General features: G+C 29.0%; 1 protein-coding gene across 1 annotated transcript in view; it reads left to right on the top strand.

Annotated features, from left to right (window-relative positions):
• Window positions 1-2,662: 2,662 nt before the first annotated feature.
• LOC106689288 (neutral ceramidase) overlaps window positions 2,663-17,881 on the top strand; it is a gene marked incomplete at its 3' end in the record, with an annotated part of 128,579 nt that continues 113,360 nt past the window's right edge. Inside the window, 1 exon segment of the mRNA XM_067052609.1 lies at window positions 2,663-2,901.

Raw genomic sequence — 17,881 nt, 5'->3', positions numbered from 1 at the left:
CATGAATTTCAGTTTTTCTAGATCTTAAACATAAGAGTGTTATTAACGTTTAACATTGATTTTTTTTATTCAAACGAACAATTTCTCCAAAATGGCCATCTGCGATATTTCATATCGCAGAATTAATTTTAAATAAAACTTATAAACAATTGATTAAAAAAACGTTTATAGAAAAATACTGTAACTGACGATGGAACATATTAAAATTCATACTGAAAACTTTGGAATAATGTTTTTGATTTATTGGCATCGTTTTTATATTTTTTAAATATAAACTTTACAGAAATGGCCATGTAAAGTTTTAATTAAGTTGAAACGTTTTCGCTAGGTATTGCTGCTTTATATATATATATATAATTAATTATATGATTATAATTAAAATTCTTTTTAATTTTAAAAACATAGGAATTTACTTTAACTCTTATTGAAAAATTCAAAATTATTCCATATATGGCCAATACATAGACATCAATGAGTATTTAGGAAATCTATATTATTATTGACCTAACAAATTCAATATATATTTATTATTGAAATGAACTAATCCGAATACTATATTGCAACCCTGATACTGCTCCGTAGGCCTACTCAGACTGAAGGTTAATCTCCTTTTGTCTCCGTGGATCACTGGCCTGCACAGATGGAATTTCAATAGCTAAGTTGTTTAGAATACGTTCTTAAGTTATATTGTTTGTTAGACAGGTAAACATTTTCAGTAAACAATCAAGTTGTTAGATTTGCGTACGGTATAAATCAAAACCTTGTGTTCATTAAAAATGCTCCTCGTAAACATAATAATGTATAATCAAATATTAGAATACATTAATGTATCAAATAAAAATATTATATTTATTTAATTTCTCGTTACAAAATATTAAAATTAACCACAGTTATATATTTGTTCAACTAATGGTAATTATTGTGCTGAATCAGTAAGTGATTGATGTATTTATAATCTTAACTGATTATTCATATTACAATTACAATCTAAAGTTTTTTATATAAAATTTCAAAATAATATATAGGGCGTCACGCAATTTTTTCTTTAGCAATGTTTAAGTACATTGAGGTAGATCAAAAATTAAGTCCATTTTTCCACCATACACAATATGGTTTACATCGGAAGAGGAGATAGTTGTTATTAGTTTAAGCGTCGCTTTTATCTTTAGTAATATAAAACATTCTGTCTCCTCAAAGTATTAGTTCGTAGGCTTTGAAAGGAGACCAGAGTTAATAAAATTTATAAAAAAAATTTAATAAAATTTTGCCCCATATTCCCAAGTTGCAGTAGTTTCACATTTCAATTAACGATTAAGACCCTAATGTATCGATGCCTTAAAATTATTTATAAATTTATTTTTATTTATTTATTTTAATTTATAAATAAGTGATCGATGCCTTAAAATTATTTAAAAAAAAAAAAAAATAAGTATCAGTTTTTTCAATAGGAAGCAATATAAAAAATTATATTTAAATTTCAATAATAAACTAGACAAATATTTTCTTTCAATAAAAGTAGAATTTGTTTCTATTAAAATCGTACAAATGAAGGTTTCAATCGGCTTAAATAATACTTATTTACTATACTATTACTACCGTATATTAAAAATACGGTTTTGTTAAAAAATAATAATAAAATCAGCAGGAATTAAGGAAAATCAGTATCTGCGTTCCGAGAATTCATTATTACTACATATACACAAAAAATAAAAATGTATATAAATGATAACAATAGAACTCATAAAATACAATAATAAAATAAAATAAATAAAAGCAAAAAAACTAAAAATATGACACATTAAAAAAAATAATAATAATGAAATAAATAAAATACTAATATCATATTCAATCGTCTTAATAACGCAAGTTTTGTTTTCCTCAAATGCTAAATTACTCAGATTTTTTTTCAGCAGACTTATACTTACCTAAAGATTTTCAAATATTAGAACTTCCCTTTTTACCAAGCTTTAGGTACATATTAATTAAGTTGTGAAAAATTTTGTCACCTCAAAGTATCAGTGCTTTCAGCCAAAATAATAACAAATTTCCAAAATAAACTTTTTATTTCTAAATAATGAAATATGTAAAATAAAATATTTAAAGTCCATTTACTATAAAGTAAAATATATAAGACATTTAATTATCTTTAAAAATTAATAAATTAAATTAAAAGATATTTTTTTGAAAAAAAATTTTATTACTATGTAAGTCGTGTATAAAAAAATTCTTAAATATTTTTTATTTCATTACCAACAATATTAGGTATTTTTATTATTCTAAGCCAATTTTCAATTTTCTTTTATTTATTTTTAAATTTTTTTTTTAAAGACATTATTTCAGAATTAATACATTCATTATTTTTTTAGAACACTGGAACTGCGTTGGTAATACAGACATTTTTAAACAGTAAAAGATCATTTTATTGTCGCCTCTTTCTGCATTTATCTTTAATAAACAAGTTATTATTATAAAATTTTCGGGGATTTGCCATAGGAAATATATTTCAGCTGCCTTTCGGGTGATAATCACTTTGACATAGAGTAGTATTTCTAAATAGCCAGACCGTTTTCGGTCAACCCGATTAAGAGGCTGCAATCATACAATCAGAAGATAAAGCAGGAAGGCTGTCCCCACTACTTTCTACTTCAGTGGCTCGACAGATTTGGTGACGTTAGGCTCACCTTCACAAGCGATCGGTTGATACGAATTGAGTCAGGCCCCATTGTTGAGTGAGTTTGTGTTTTAGTGTACATAGTGTTTAGTCAGGCCCCATTGTTGAGTGAGTTGGTGTATTAGTGTACATAGTCTTTAGTCATTTAGTCTGGCCATGAGAACAGCTACCTGAGTCAGGAAGTGCGGAGTTTCGTGCGGTCGATGCCAGTTGGATATCATTCTAATAAGGTGATATTTATTTGAAAACAAATTTTATTTATGAAGTAGATCATTCTTTTTACAGTATCATCAAGTTTAATTTAAAGTAAACGGGTTCCATGACTAATCCAGCTCTAAATACATTTGAAAACGTTACAAAGTACAAAAATAATACCTTAAAACAAGATATACCACTTTAAAGCAATTTTCATTGAGTGGATAATGTAATTATGTATCGAATTATCATATATTTAAGTCAGCAAAAAATATATACTAGTTGAGATATGCTCTTATGATTTATTCTATACACTCAAGAGCATTAAGGATAAAATTTTCCTTTAAAACAAATTTCACAAAATTAAAAAAATCTTTCTTTTAACCATTTTTTCAAAATGTTAAATTTTCATTGACTTTCTGTGAGTTTTTTTTGCGAATCCAGCCAATTGTGAGAGTGAAAACTTATTGTACTAGAACCTTGTTTCTTATTTTTTTTGTTATTACTATCTATTCATTTCTGACATATGGGAAGTTTCTAGAGGTAAGGAACCCATTATTCTAACTAGAGTGGAGCGGTCAGATTTCATTTCGTGGGGCCGTTACATCATAAAAGTCAACCCTCCCATTCTCTCCCTTCGGCTCCGGAATTACTAGTGGCACTAAATAACATTTGCCCCGTGCCTCAGTACTTCTTGCTACGCCAATTACATTACAATAATCCTCCTGTAATAAACAACATAGTAGCGGGAAACCACTGTCGTGTTGTTGATCAATTTTGTAACACTATGCTTCAGCACCGAATAGAGAAGTAGACGGGAATCGGATAGTAATGCACACTGTTTCAGTGCACAGTCCCCCCTCCCTCTAAATCCAATAAATTGGATTTTAGGTATTAATAATCTGAGATCAGATTTACTAAATGTATTATAATGTACAGTTGTAAATAGCAATAAATAAATATTTAAAAAAAAGCTATTAATAATATTTAGTTTTTTTTAGTATCTAGAAGAAGAGCAATAACCACAGAAAAAACAAATTTAAGAAAAACACATTTTTTATAAACTTATAATGATATAAGTTAAGGTGTAAAAAATAAATCAATCAAACAACGATAATTAGAATTACTTTTTAGCTAGTTGATAAATAGTATAATCATGCGAGATGATCTTATCTGCAGGGCATGGCGTCTACTTATTATTAATAATGCAGTATTAAATCACATGTTCCATATTTGAGGGCTAGTTCCTTTCTGTTGAATATATATTCTTATTCATATTGCTAAAGGAAAAATATGATTTGAAAAAAAAAAAGGCGATGACCTTTGTCTATTCCTGTTTCGATTTGGAACACGAGCACGTGTTTTGACTTTATTTAATAAATGTATGGTTGATTCAAAATACTCTAATTAATTAAGTAATCAAGATTATAATTATGATCCATTATTTTTTTAAACTTAATTTCCTATTTAAAACAGTAATTATAACGTAAATAAAATTAATACATAATGTTAATATGTGATATATAAATTATATGTAAATAAAATATATTTTTAGCATACCATATATATTTAATCATACTTTGAAGAAATTACGGATAATAATAAAATAACATTTATGGGAGTCAAGTAGGCTGCAATATATGAATTATTTTTGTTATTTTTAATGTTTTAACAAGTTGCGATGGAGTTCCTCACGTTCATTCAGTTTAGGATGGGTTAAATTTATCTTAAATCGTATTATAAAAATACAGGCATAAAAAGGATGCCATTTGAAAGGCACGTTCCAGAGCAGTAATCTTGGTGTATCTTTGTGTGGAGAAGATCCCGACCATCTCCTTCACACAACGTTGAACGTTAAAAGCTTTGTTGAATCAATTTGTTTTTTAACTTTGGATAGCCAAAAAAAAAAAAAATTAATGTAATGAGGTGTTGATAGTTGACCTTAGATTAATTTGTGGAGAAGTAGGTGGGGGGGGGGGTTTGTGGTCAGCAAACGAACAAACAACTATAAACAACATTCGTGCCAACGTTTCGACCTGAATTTCAGGTCTTCATCGGGGAGTTAAGACAAAAGTTTAGTCAGAACCTCTGCCTTAACTCCCTAATGAAGACCTGAAATTCAGGTCATAACGTCAGCAGGAATAAATAGGGTATGTTTTTAAAAATGGTACAATTTTTACCTAAGCTGATAACTACAGTAAATATCCTTAAAAGTAGGTGTTTAAGTATTTAAAAATTCATTTAAGTATCCTCACATGCCGGAAATATTTGAATATCCGAAGAAAACAAGTATGTAGGAATACATATAAATAGGTTGATTTTTTTAAAACAATTTTATCACATTAATTAATATCACTTACCATTATTGAATATATATTCTGTTACTTCCATCTCTAAATTTTATTTTATTTTTTATATATTTCTTAATATGAGTAATATTAGCTATTAAATCAGTTTATATATTCTAGTAAAGATATGATGATGTAAATGTTTCCGAGAGGTCAGTCAGTATGCATAAACATCACCTTCGTGGATTGCCATATATTATATTTAAAAAAATCATGATCAGCTTCATTTAACAAACTTCAATTTGAGTGTTGATGGACATTTGAATGAGTAACAGCCCCATGATATTTAGTAAAATATATTAACAAAATGTTTATTTCATTTGAGACTAAAACGAATAAGTAAGAAAAACTCGTATTTTGACGATTTTTTAGTTACTTAAAACTTCCAGCACATCAGAAGCATGGTAGAGTGAGTTATTTTCATATCAGTATTACACCTAGTATGAGACAAAAATAAAAAGGTGTACTAACTCGAAAAAATGATTTTTTTTTTTAGTATTTTTGGATCATCTGTCATTTTTTTTTTTTACCACAGCCAAGTCATAAAGTTTGACTCTTAACTGTGCATAGTTTTCATTAAAGAAATCAAAAATTTAGGCGAAAATACTTAATTTTGTGTTTAGTAGACCATGGAATATTAAGTAAAGACGTCTTGAGCAAGCAATTAACAAAGTTGTCCCTTTTACTCCCGATTTCCTAATTTTCTTGGCTCTAAGACAGTTCAGATCGAGAAGCCTAAGCGTCATAATTTTGTTTAGTAATTTACAACTTCAAATAAAACTTGTTATTGACTGATCGTTTATTACTTTCTTTGTTTTTTTTAAACTTACGACCGGGGACCTTTACTACCTCTGGAAAGTAGTTGAATAATAGAGGACTGGAGTTTCTCGAAATTAGTTCACTGTGGTAAGCTATTGACACAGACTTTACTTCGCTACTAAACTAAAACTCTGAAAATGATTCAACATTTATATTTCTTAATCAATTATTTACTTTGTATGAATATTTCATGAACTGACTTCCAAAGTGCCCAAACCCATAAAATAAAAAAAAGTTTTGTTCTTTGTTCATTTTTAATTTTATGAGGAAAAACTGAAACCATGCCTTCGATTGTTTGCAGGTAGACCTGAAAAAAAAAACATTTCATTTCTTCAAATTTTTGTCAAAAGGGAACGTATAATGTTTCTATCTTGCTTTTCTTAGATCTGATGAGGGCCAGAAATCCGGTCGAAACGTTGATACTAAGAAATAAGTTTTCACTTATTTGTATTCTTCCCTAAGCGCACCTCCAATCATCTTCTCCTCATATTTAAATTATTATAACAAATAAATACAATTAATGAGAAAAGAAACAAATAGATAAATAAATTATTCTTTGTTTTTGAGGAATCAGAGGGCCGTAGCTCAGGGGTTAGACGTTCTGATGTTTGGGGGCAGTGCCGGTTTGAATCCGGCCTTGGGGTATTGAATTTTTTCATTAAACAGCGGTCCCACAAAATGAAAAACTTGACCCCTAACCTTGGTTAGAATAGGTTGATCACCACTAGATAACTAGGCAAACATCACCTTCGACGTGGATTGCCATAAAAAAAAAAAAGGAATCAGAAAATGTCCCATTGCTTTCTTGTAAAAATGTCCCTCGTAATTTCTTGTAATAAAATCAATTTTTTGAAATTTTTAATTTTTGGGGAATTCATTGAAGCCATTTTTTCTCTGTGTTTGGCTGAGCTCTTTAATTACACGTGTGGCACGTGGGCGCTTGAATACCCAAAGGACCCACGTGTCCGTTTAATATAATTTCTACCTAATTGATTTTATCACATTTGATTACACTCCATTTATGTTTCCTAAGTGGAAATATTTGTGTAGTGGTAATTTTGGTTTAAAGGTAATCTGTAAAAAAAAAAATCAATTATTACTTTCACTTACGAGTATATGAAATATATAGTAAGGGGCAAGTATTATGATCATGTTAAATTTTGAATTTTAATTCTAAACGGAAATACACGGTTAATATCGAAGAACAGCCGCGCTCAAAAACAAGTCGTACAAAACTGAAATTAAAAATTTAAGAGAGGTGTTTGCTTCTTCTAAAAGAAGATGGTCTCGAGACTTTCTACTGTAGAAATATGATGAGTGCTACCAATGAGTAGTTTCTCTACATGCCTATATCAGTCCATTTTGATCTTACATTAAATTAATTAATGCTTTTTTTTATGTAAATACATTTATAAATAAATAGAAAAAAAATAGAGGTTTATACTTAAGATTTTACAGCAACCTTCTCGTTAAAATCGACTCTGAAGTGCCACTCTGTAGAATCGATTTTTCACGGTTTTTCGATTTTCTCAAGAGCGGTAAATTTTTTCAGGAGTATATTTTTTGTTTTAGTTAGTTATATTTTTTGTTTTAAACATTATATTATTATCTTTGTATATTTGAAATTTACATACTTTTTTTTTTGTATTTACTTATATATTAGCTACTATTTTTTTCTTTTCTTTTGGACACTGATGATTTTTTCTTTTTATTTTCTTTCTTAATTTTTTTCTTATTTACTTATAAATTTGTTGTTGTTATTTGATTTACTCGGCCAACCCCCTCTGTATGTCTTTACACTATAACAGAGGAAAATTAATAAATAAAATATCATGAATTTGACGTAATAGTTAAACAAAAAATTTGTCGGGACTAATAAAAATATTTTTATTTTTTGTTTGCAACTTTTTGTTTTTGTTATAAAATATATTCCGGGATCTAGGACAGTGGTATATGCTTCAGCAGAGATTCCTCTTGGCTAAAAATTGTGTTGAATGTTGACAAAGGTCGGAGTTAGAAGGAGAGGAAAAAATAATAAAGAAAGGGTTTCTTCAGGGAAAGTGGAGAATGAAGTAAGGTTTAAAAGGTCTTCTCGGAGGCTTTCATGGAATTTTCGTTAGGAACGTGTGCTCTGTTTGTCCTGACAGTTTGTCGTAGAACCTTCTGTGTCTAATGTTTATGAAACAGTTTATTCTTGGAAGTCATTATATGTGTGTAGTAGAGATGTTTTTACAGCCGTGGATAAAAGCTACGCCTGAGTTGGTTTTCGAGAAACGAAATACCACACAAAGCAAGTTTTATGTCTGTTGGAGTGATAGAAACATTAGGAATATATCTGAATACTTGTTTTTATTTGTATTAACTATTATTACAAATTAAAATTCTTCTTAGAAGCAGACATAATTCAATAAAAAATATTAAACCAAATATATGTTGTTTTCTAGTGGCTTTGAACAAATAAAGGGATATATACATAATTTTTTTTTTTTGTGATCCGACAATGTCTCATGTTTCGGAATGCTTCTAACAAAAGAAAAATAACATTTATGAAAATTATGAGCCTTACTGTTATTTTATGTATAAAATAAGAATCCTCTTATAAGAGCGGAAATCGCGCTAAACCCAACAGAACATTTTTTTGTTCAGATTTCTATGATTTAAATAAAAAAAAATAAAGTCAAAAAGAAAGTTTTTATATTAAAAAAACAACATATTTTAAGGAGAAAAGAAAATTGGAACACTGTAACTTAGTGGATTGGGATGAAAAATTGTGATTTGAACATCTATTCACTTGAAAACCTGTTCATACAAAGATAAAAATTAAACAATTTAGTTTAATAATAATTAATAATTAATGTATTTAGAAAACTCTATAAGATAGATTGTAAACATTGTATGAGTGGCTTAAAAACAACATACTAAAGTAAAAATTTAGCAATTAAGAGTATTTTTGCTATCTAGCTTTTACTCAAAAAATTATGTTAGGTTGAAGCGTAAATTTGGTTGAAGCACAGGCAGCTGAAAACTCTTATTCGTATAATTTTCGCTTGCACCGTTTGGCTTTCCATTATTTCATTTATAATCCAATTGACGGTTGACTTTAAGATTTGAAAATAGCACTATTTTTTTTTTTATCAAAAAGGAGATAAAGGACGTATAAGAATTAAATTGATAGAATAAAGATATAATACCCAATATCATGCTAAATGATTTCGGTAAAATGAACACTTAAGAACGTTTTCGTATGAACATGTTCGTGACAAGATTTTCGTGTTGTATAAATTATGTATAAAAAAAACCTTAATCTTGCTAATATAAGCTTTATTGATTAATTTATGATATAATTACAAGGAAAGCTTAATATTAAAAAAAATATTCTAAGGACAAAATAAAATAAAATTCCTAAATAGGCACTATACGTAGTGGATTGCAATTCTGTGATTAAAATATAAATATATATAAGTTAAGTATTGGCGAAAGCAAAATGTCAAAAGAGAGAAGAAGGAATAAGATCTAACACACTTGAACTGCTGTAACATACTGTCTTTATTGTATTCGGTACATCTTATTACATTCGATCAGCTGATCCCCTCAGTTAGCTGACATCGAAATAACAGCTGACTCATACCGTAGCTCCCCCCCACCACCAGTTTACGAACAATCCTAGTAAACTAATAATATATAATATAATAACATAGAAACCAAAAACAATGAAGAAAAACTATTTACAATCAATTAAAAAAAAAGCTACACACATACCATTGAAAAAGCTCACAAGTTCCCTTAAATAAACGCTAAATACATAATTTAAACCTAAGAATAAAATTTAAAAAAAAATTTCATACCGTAAATGAACAAGTTAGAATAAAAAGAAAATATTCACAAAAATCTAAAAAACAGAATGAAAAATACAATATTTACAAAAATCAATAACAACCTTAAAACACAAAAAAACAAAAAACAATAGAATAAATAACTAAATTTTATGTAATCTAATCCAGTATGGGAACAATTCAGTTTTTATAGTGTCATTGCCCGAAGTTTTAGTTTTAATAATGTTTTGTTTATTTGTGTTCATTTATTGACCGCACCCCCAACTGTCTTCTCCATACAAAATAAAAAAATGGTGGATTGTTAAAGAAAATAAATATATTTTGAATTGGCGAAGATCAGCAAAGCAAAAGTCCTTCAGGCCTGCCAATTTGAATGTAGACACCAACAGCCGAAGGTGATTGGTTTATGGGTCAAGTTCGTCTGTATAGTTACCTTCTTCACTTCATATTCCAAAAACGTTAGTTTACAATGACAATATTTTTTTTATCACCAAGTCCAATCCAGATATTATTTTTACCTTATTGAAAAAATTACATTCAATATGGTCCGACCAGGTAACATCTATCAGCCGATGCCAAAATAACATGAAATGTTAGACATAAATGAAATTTGTTGGTTTCAATTTAGGTTCTTAGAGCGCTGAGGAGACTACTATGAGGTATAAGTTATAACAGTACAATATGAATTATATATATATTTTTCATTTTCTTGAGACTGGTTATTATTGTTTAAATTCAATAATTTTTTTTCCAATTTAAGTCACAAAAACAATCTGTATTTTTTAACAAGCCCAACGTTTCGGCTTCAAGGACAAGGACATCAATATTTCACAAAAAAGCTAGCTTTTATTATGTATATGATTTTAAACAGGTCAATAATTTTAGTATGAAATTGCTCTATGAAATATTTAAACATTAGTGAAGCATATTAATTTATTAATTTATATTAATAAATTACGCAATCCTTAGCGTATGTCTAATCAACTATTTTGTTAATTCTGCATATTAACATTAAAACTTTTAATCTGTAAATTTACACAATTATTCCTTATTAGATCAATATTTGTAACCTTCCCCATCCTCAATGACAATCACAAAACAGCTTTTATTATACATATGATTATTAACAATTTTAAACAAACAACAATGTTATTAATAAGTATGAATTTTAATAGTAAATGAAATAGGAAATTCACCGATAATGTTAAAATAAATAAATTATATGTGTGTGTGTGTGGGGAAGGTTACAAATATTGTTGTTATTAAATGTAATAGTGTAGATTGACCGATAAAAAGTTTTAATATTAATGATTAACAAAATAGGTGATTAGAAATGCGCTAAGGATTGCTTATTAATAAATTAATATGATTCTATAATCTCAATAGTAACTAGTCTCAAGAAATCGAATATATATATATATATTTTTAATTTGGATTGTTAGACACTTAAATTATTCATTAAACGAACTTCAAAGGATAATTAACAATAGGTCTGGTTCAAAATGTAATTACGGTACAGATATACTACAAGACAAACTTTGTTTTTGTTATTCTATATGTGGAAGATATAGTAAGGGAGAGTAGTGTGATTGTGCAAAATTAAAATGAGTTTTAACGGGAATTTATATGATTCCAGGAATCCAAGTCCAAAATCCTGCTAAAACTAGCCTAACAGGTCTTCAATGCCAAAAAATCTGTATCTAATGTACTTCATTTTTTTTTTTTTGTATTAAGTAACCAGTTTTCATTTTTGGAAATAAGCAACAAAAGATAAATAAAAATATTTAAAAAAATTAATAAATAACCAAAGGAGAAAAATGAAAAAAATAGACAGCCTCGAGTTCGAAAAAAACCAAGACTGACCTACCTCTCCGAATTGTAAGCGTATGTTTATGACTTCCACATATATTTTTATAGTGTATTATTCTAACTTTTAAAAGTTAGTGTTCTTTATTTAAATTTCAAGAACCCTTCATATGTATTTTTATAGCAACAGAAAAATAAAAATGTTTTATTCAAAATTTTCTAAAACCACAAAAAATATTGATATCTTGAATATCAGCCAACAAAACTACTCAAAACTTGAGGAGGTTCTGAATAAAAAATATGCATTAAAAACTGTACATCCAAAATTTTCCGTGATTAAAGTTCTTTCCTTACCTGATAATACAGAAATCTTAATTACATTAATTCATCTGTTATTTATTTATGAATGAGTTGAAAGATATTTTAATTAAAGTCTTATTAATATATAATAATTTCCAAAGAAGTTTTTTAGATAAACCTCAACGATTTACATCAACATCAGAATTAGGTATTTCATTAATCCATTACAAACCTTTGAAATCGACCCAGACAATAAAAATTTCAACTCTTCCCTCAAAATTTAAGGCGTCGAAATTCAAGTTAAGTAGACGTATATCTTAACTATGATTAAAAGACCTTAATGTTCCCTATGTAACCGATCTGGCCCGAACCAGATATCATTCCTTCCATTATAAACTCCCTAACCAATCAAACACCTTGTTTCTAACCTTGCATCCTCTTCCATTCCTGACTATCCTCCGAGGTGCCTGAAAAGAAGATGGCCACGAGACCAGCTAATGTAAAATGTCATTAGAGTGCTACCAATGGTTAGTTTCTCTACACACCTGTAACACTTCAATTTAACTTAGATCAGATTTACTAAATGTATTATAATGTACAGTTGTAAATAGAAATAAATAAATATTAAAAAAAAAATCTGAAGAGAACAGCTGTTGTTCGTGAGCAATACATTCAGTGAGAATATGCCTAACGGAAAGATCGTTTCTACAATAGCGACACATTGGTGCATTTTCTTCTTTCAAGAGATGACAGTGTGAGTATGGCCTATCCGAAGACGGGTTAATACTACATCTTGTCTCCGTCGCAGATTCAAGTTTCTGTCTGTTGGACCATTCTTAACTTGTTGTCTCTCATATTATGAATAAGTCATTCATGTTGCCATCCAATTTCTTTGATCTATGAAATAACATCTTTGCATATTGCATATCTTTGCGTAGAGGGACTGATCTGCAAATACTTTTTTTTCCGGCTGGTAAAATTCTTTGGGAGGACAAGGGTCTAATCATGTGTATAATAATATGAATGTATTACAATTTAGTAATAATTTAGTTTTATGTATTTTGCTCCCGTATCAGAATTTACTTTTTTCTCTTAGTGAATTTAAACGAAAATCTTTTATCCTTTCATTTATTCATTTTTAAATCCATTCTATTTGCAGCTTTTAATAGAATCCAGCAGGAAAAGAGGTTTTCTCCAGTTAAGCAACTTTAAACTTTGCTGGTGCCCGTTATTAGAGGTTTTAATTCAACCCGTTCTTCCAGGAACCCGGGTAAGAAGTTTAATAGTCTCTAACCGCTGAATCTTTGATAGGAGGAGAAGAAGTTCACAAAAAGAAATAGTAAATTGACAGGAGTCGGAACGTTACATCATTAAAGTCCGAGTTTCAAAGGAAGCGAGAATATATAAGGTAAGTTAAAAACATCAATAATGAAAAAAATATACAGTAGATTTTCGGATAATATAGGATAAAATCAGTAAAATGTACTATTTTGATAAGAAATTATCGATATTATGTAATTTATCAAAAATGAAAAAAAAGATAAGTGATTTTTAAAAAGAAGTAATGGTTACTTTAAAAAAATGATTTAAAGCAACTTGTTATACGAAACTTTTAATCTCTTTTTTCAGTAATTCTGTAATTAAGTTATTAAGACTCTTGATAAATTCACATAACTTTTATTCACGTGTACGTTTTTAAAAAATAATATCGTATGTGTTTTTCATGCACAAGGAAATGAGCAGCATTCCATCAAAAGATCCACAGGAGATAATACAAAAATATTAATGTATTTATTATTCTTGAAGAAAACTCCGAGTCTCCCTGATGAAGACCTGATATTTAGGTCAAAACGTTAGCACAAATAAATACGTTTTACTTATGAGTGTTTGATTATTAACTACACTCCCGACCATCTTCTTTTCATTACGGTATTAAGTACTTTATATAGAAGTTATTTTTTTATTATTCTGTTTCAAAGGATGTAATCAATTTTTATTAAGTTGACATATTAGGATATGTCAATTTTTTACTAAGCATATTAATTTGTAATACCTATTTGAGGGATGCGACGGACGTGCGCGTTGGTGCGTGGGTCCCAGAGCGCTCGGTTGACAACGTTGTGGGTTCTATTTCCACCTGAAGCAGTTATTATTTATTTCTAGACGATCCCTATAAATGAATTTTGACACTCCCACCTTGGTTAGTTTGCGGTGGAAATATCAAAGTAGCCCCCAGGGATTGACAAAAACGATCACTAGGGAAATTTTGAAATAAATTCAATCAATTTTTTATTGAGGATTTTTTATTAATAACAAATTTAATTTCATACCAGTTTCATAAAAAAAAAACTTTTCATTCAAAGGAAAAGATCTTTGTCGGCACTATTTTTATTTATTTTATACCAGATCGGCCTGGTGGGCCTTACGGTGATATAACCGTTACATTATATGTATATATTTTTTTTAAACTTGATTATGGGAGGGTATAGTCTCGTACAAAAGACACCCCTAACTATATAGAATGTTATAATTAAAAGATAAAATAAATAGATAAGAATAATGTTTCTTAATAAAAGTGTAAAGTAAAATTAATAACAAAATATAATGATATTTGTAGACTTAACAAAACAAACAATTGCCCTCTAATGGTAAAAAGAAACAAGTTAATTTGAAAAAGGGATGAGAGAAGAGAAAAAAAAAATGAAATAGAGGTAGTGGTAACAATGAATTAATACATATAGAATTTATAACAGACAGTCCTGGAACAGCCTGGGCTTGTGTCTTCAGGTTGAGGTTGGGTTTCCCAGGTTGTAGGTCACTGCTCCTTTAACTGTCGGCAACTGGGAGTGGAACTTCATGAACCGTTTTTTAATGCAATCCTCTATTGACTCCATTTGTAATTCCCGAAGCAATTGGCTATTTCTTATGAACGATTCTTAGGAGTTTGTTTTAAAAATATTGTAATTTTTTCCTTTTCGTAAAGGATGCCGCTCCCCAAACTTCACAGCCGTACATCAGCAGTGGCCTGAGAATCGTTTTAAATAAAAGAACAGTTGTTAATGGTTTTAGTTTGGAATTTCTGTTTAGGATAGGATATAGCATTGCTAACCTTGTATAAGTTTGAGCTAGTTTGATGTTGATATGGAGATTCCAGGTAAGGTGAATTTACTGTTTCACTGGCAGTATTGAATAAAATGATCTGAATACAAAATTAACAAAAAGAAAACTAAGAAAATCTAATTCTGGTTTCGGTTATGTTGTATCCGGATATGCTGTGGAATGCTGCTCTGGGAAGTTGGAAAATTGTGTTCAAGTATCACCTTGTCAATAACCAAGCTGTTTCCTTGAATGCACAAAGTCCACTAGAATCTATTAGCGTCTGTTCAAGTACAACAAAAATAAAATGCCTTGTAAAATGAACTTTCAATATTTTCCGAACGAACGAGCTCAGAAGTGAGGGGTTCCTTATTCAAATAAAACAACAATAAGGAAAACGGTATTATTTAGAAATACTCTCTTTTAAAGGAAAAAAAATTCATGCAGCCCAGCTGTAGGGAAATTTTACAATTGACTTGAATAAACTTCTTCTCTTATTTTGTTTTACTTCCTTATATAAGCAATTTTGATTTGAGTTTAATTTTTATATTTGATCGTTAGCTAATTTAGGGCATATTTCAAGTCTTCTATAAAAATTAAAATATAAGCCTGCTGACGAAGACATTCCAAATAAGCCAGCTACAAATTCCTGGGAAATAGGCTTTTATAATATACATCCTATAAAAAAATACCAGGGGAACCTTTCAAACAATTGAGAAATGAGAGAATACAGAATAATATTCGTATTAAATATCAGAATCATAACAGGGTATTTATTGAAACTTTTTTTTTGGCAATGATCCCAAATGTTGAACGTTAACATCGAACCGGAAATTTTCCAAAAGCCTTTTGTAGCACATTTCAATGAATTCCACAAATTTTACAAATATTAACATGATACTTCTTGTCCTTTATTAGTTATAACATATAAATTGAAAGTATATATCAAATTGTTGTTTTTACCAGAAATTAATTCATAAAATATGTATTTTTTCCCAGAAATTACTTAACTCATACTTTTTGTAAAATTTACTTTATTTCTCTAGATTAAGAAAGAATATAAAAAATCAATATAAAATTTTTTTTAACTTGAGTTATTTTTGATTTTTAAATAATTTTATTAAAATCTTTATATATACCTCAGAACACATAAAAACCTTGATTTTCCTTCTAACCAATACGGTTATAATATGGAAGGAACTAAGAGGATACTTTTTAATAGTTTTGATGAGTTTTCTTCAGCTGCCTCTAAGTTACAGTGTCCTTCAAGTCTCACTGAATGTCTTTACAAGGACTAATACGGAGTCCGCTTGCAGTGTACTAAACACATTCCTTTGGCGGTAAATCGCATACTAATGTGCATTCATTAAGTGCATTTATACTAACCTTGATAAGCAATAAATAACATTTATCAAACAGGTATTAAAACAGTAAGACAACTGTGTTAACACAACAATAAATGGTAACATAACTGTAAAAAAATTTCTTAAATTAATAAAAGAAAGGCACTGATGGATAAGAATGTACCGACCTATTACTGTTCCAATTAAAAAAATAATAATAACTATAAAAAAAAATATTCACCCCTACACAGTATGGAGGACCAACAGCACTTCATAATAAAGTACTGTTTATCAGCCAATGGAAATGGAAGGAGGTGATCTCGTCCAAAGCCCTAGGCGAAAAGGTGCAGTTATTTCACTCAAATTTTTTATTATCATTAAAAAATACATGCTTTTATTGGCCAGAATTGATGACTTTGCCAACAATTAATCGGAATAAAAAATTGTGACTGTTTCAAAACATTAAAAAAAATATTTTTTTATTCGGAACTCCCTATTTAAAAAAAAATTAATGTAGAACAAATCTGCTAAAATATGAGCCTTAATAAAACAGTTTACTTAAATAGTTTCCGAGATACATATTGTTTGTAGTCCCGAGCAACATTTATAACAAAATAACGAAAAATCAATTGGTAGTGAATTTATTTTGGGACAACAATATTCCTGAAGAGGTCTATTCTTTCTTCTTAGGATAGCAGTGGCCATGATGTACGCCAAATGAAATTCACAAAAAAAGTTGATTTCTAGTTGTTCGGACAATACTTCTTTATGGAAAACTATATCTCAAGAGTTATTAAACATTCAGATGTCTATTAGCACTCAAATTTAAGCTAGTTTTGATGATATTTATATTTTAATGACATTTACTGTGTACTTTACTAAGTTCATTTTCTGAACGAAAATAACGCATACTTTTTTGTGCTTAAAACAACTCAATGGTGTAAGTCTCGACTGTGTATAATTTTCATTAAAATGAAATATTATAAATTATACATTACAAATCACCCCAATACTACAAATTGGGGTGGAATAACCGCTTTTCTCTTCTCTTGGGGTCTTGAACTATCCCAACCACCAGGTTTTTCCCCAATTCTTTTTCTTGTTGGAATAGAGCGCAATGATATTGCTACAAAAGAGTGTGTTGACTCTGGATACTATCTATCTAAAAATTTTCTCTCAGTCAGGGCCGCATCTGAGCTTAGGAGTTAAGAGCCCAGTCTCTTATCCAGTAATCCATCCATTCCAGATCACTGGAATAAATGAGTCATTCCAGATGAAGTCTCTGATACGAATGAACAGCTGAGAATTCAAAATGTGGCAGACATAAACTATTAGCTATGTCCGGACACAACTTCGTATTATCATATGTATTGAACATGCTGTTAAACACCTAATGTTTTAAGTTTTTATTTCCAGGAACACTGTTTTGCATCCATTTGATGGTTTTTTTTTTTTTTTTTTTTTTTTTTT

Source organism: Halyomorpha halys, unplaced genomic scaffold, assembly GCF_000696795.3.
Source record: "Halyomorpha halys isolate HHAL.00 unplaced genomic scaffold, Hhal_1.1 Scaffold1320.1, whole genome shotgun sequence".
NCBI classification, from domain to species: Eukaryota; Metazoa; Arthropoda; class Insecta; order Hemiptera; family Pentatomidae; genus Halyomorpha; species Halyomorpha halys.
This window is presented reverse-complemented; position numbering and strand designations above follow the sequence as displayed.